The sequence below is a fragment of the Echinops telfairi genome, unplaced genomic scaffold (genome assembly GCF_000313985.2).
Source record: "Echinops telfairi isolate 266 unplaced genomic scaffold, ASM31398v2 ScPeMD7_7356;HRSCAF=8355, whole genome shotgun sequence".
Lineage (NCBI taxonomy): Eukaryota > Metazoa > Chordata > Mammalia > Afrosoricida > Tenrecidae > Echinops > Echinops telfairi.
In genome coordinates this window covers 1913653-1915660 of record NW_022111256.1, presented here as the reverse complement: position 1 = coordinate 1915660, position 2008 = coordinate 1913653, and positions in this window count along the sequence as shown.

Below are 2008 nucleotides of genomic sequence, written 5' to 3'. Positions count from 1 at the left end.
CAATTCCCACACTGTGTCTCTGGTGTTGTCCCCCGCAGGGCCATGGGTCAGTGAGGGGCATCATGTCTCATAGTTGGGCTGGCCATGTGGTCCTCTCTGTGGACTGGCTGCTCTAATTAGAGCTGGAGGAAATCATGCTAAGTGAAGTAAGTCAGGCACAATAGGACAAGTACAACTTTTCCACTTTTGAGAACCACTCAGACTAGTGTTTAGATCTGATGGGTATGGAATTTGGAAGGTTTTTAAGGCGGTGGTCCTTCTTGTTTATTTTTTACATTCTAATCATTTTTATTATTATTTTCCTTTTTATTTGTGGAACACAACATCACAAAGAAGCACATACGATATGTAGCTGCACATCCCATCTCAACAAAACAGTGACAGAGTCCCAGTAAATTTCACCCCTACCCCACCCTCCATAGCCCTCCCCTGCTCCCACCCTGTGTATGTAGTTCTCTTCTTTATCTTGGCCTTTCTCTCTTCTCCTTCCTACTCCTCCTCTTATTCTTCTTCTTCACCATCCCTCCTAACCCCCCTGTCCCTTCCCACTCCCCCTCATCCCCAGCCCTAACCTCATCATAGTCTTCAATTGTTCCTTTATAATAATGGTTTCATGAGAGATTTGTCTTTATGAGATTAACTAACTTTGCTGTCCTCCAAAACTAAGATGAACATAATTCTGTCCACATCATAAGGTGTTTGACAGACTCATATCTTTTAAGGATGCATAATATTCCATTGTTTGTATCTACCAGAGTTTGCCTATACATTCCTCCACCGCGTTGTTTGTTTCCATTTTTTTCTGTTATTATAGAAGTTGCTGCAATTAACAAAGGTGTGAACTAGTCTGTTTCTGATTAGTTGTTTATTTCTTTAGGGTATATACTGAGTTGAGAGATTGCAGGATTATAAGGTATTTGTATCTGCATTTGTTTAAGGAAGCATCCTGCTGCTTTCTAAAATGGCTATACCATTCTTCCATCCCACCAGCGAAGCATGAGTGTTTCAATCTCTCCACATTCTCCAGCATTTATTATTATTTCTTTTAATTGTGCTAAAAGTGTCAGTGTGAGGTGGTGTCTCATTGTTGTTTTAATTTGTATTTCTCTTATGGATAATGAATACTAGCATTTCTTCATATGATTGTTGGCTGGCCTGAATATCCTCTTTATTAAATTGTCCATTCATAGCTGTGGTAGTTATATAATTGTCGATCTGAGAGGATTATGAGTGAAAGGGTGGAGTCTAATCTGTCAATCGGATCATAGCCAATGAGGCCTCTGTGTGGGCATGGTTTCTCCTGAGAATTCTGGGAAATCTGGTACTTCCTCCATGGAGGCGGGAGACACCCCTCTCTGACACTCCCTGGGAGATACAGCAACTGGCAAGACACATGGACCCACCTTGATGCAAAGACCCCTGCCAGCGCTGAGATGTTTCCAATGCCACTGGATCCAAAGACTTTCTACCCACTGGACTGTGATCTACATTCGGTGTCATTGCATGTGTTTCATGACTCTGAAGAGGACTTTATAGATTGGTATCAGACATGTGGGCTAGTATCAGACATATGGACTTGGCCTGGACTGGGCTGGGATGTTTTCTCAATGTTCCATTGCTCTTGTATATAAATCTCTTTCTTATACACATATGTGTGTATGTCCATGGACTTGTTCCTCTAGTCTACCCAGACTAACACAATAGCTTGTGTCTGTTTTTTAATTGGGCTGTTTGTTTTTCTCATTAAGGTTTTTTATTTTTCTAGAGATTTTTGAAATTAGGTATTTATCCAATATATCATTGCTAAATATTATTCCCAATCTGTGGTATCTCTTTTCATTCTTTTCATAAAAGCTTTTGATGTACATAAATGTCATATTTTTAGAAGGTCCAAATCCTCTATTTTATCTTCTGCAGTGTGAATTTTTTCCTATTATGTTTGATAGTATATTTATGCCTTGTATTGGGGTCCTTAAGCCCTGGAGGTACAGTGGTTATACCTTGGGCT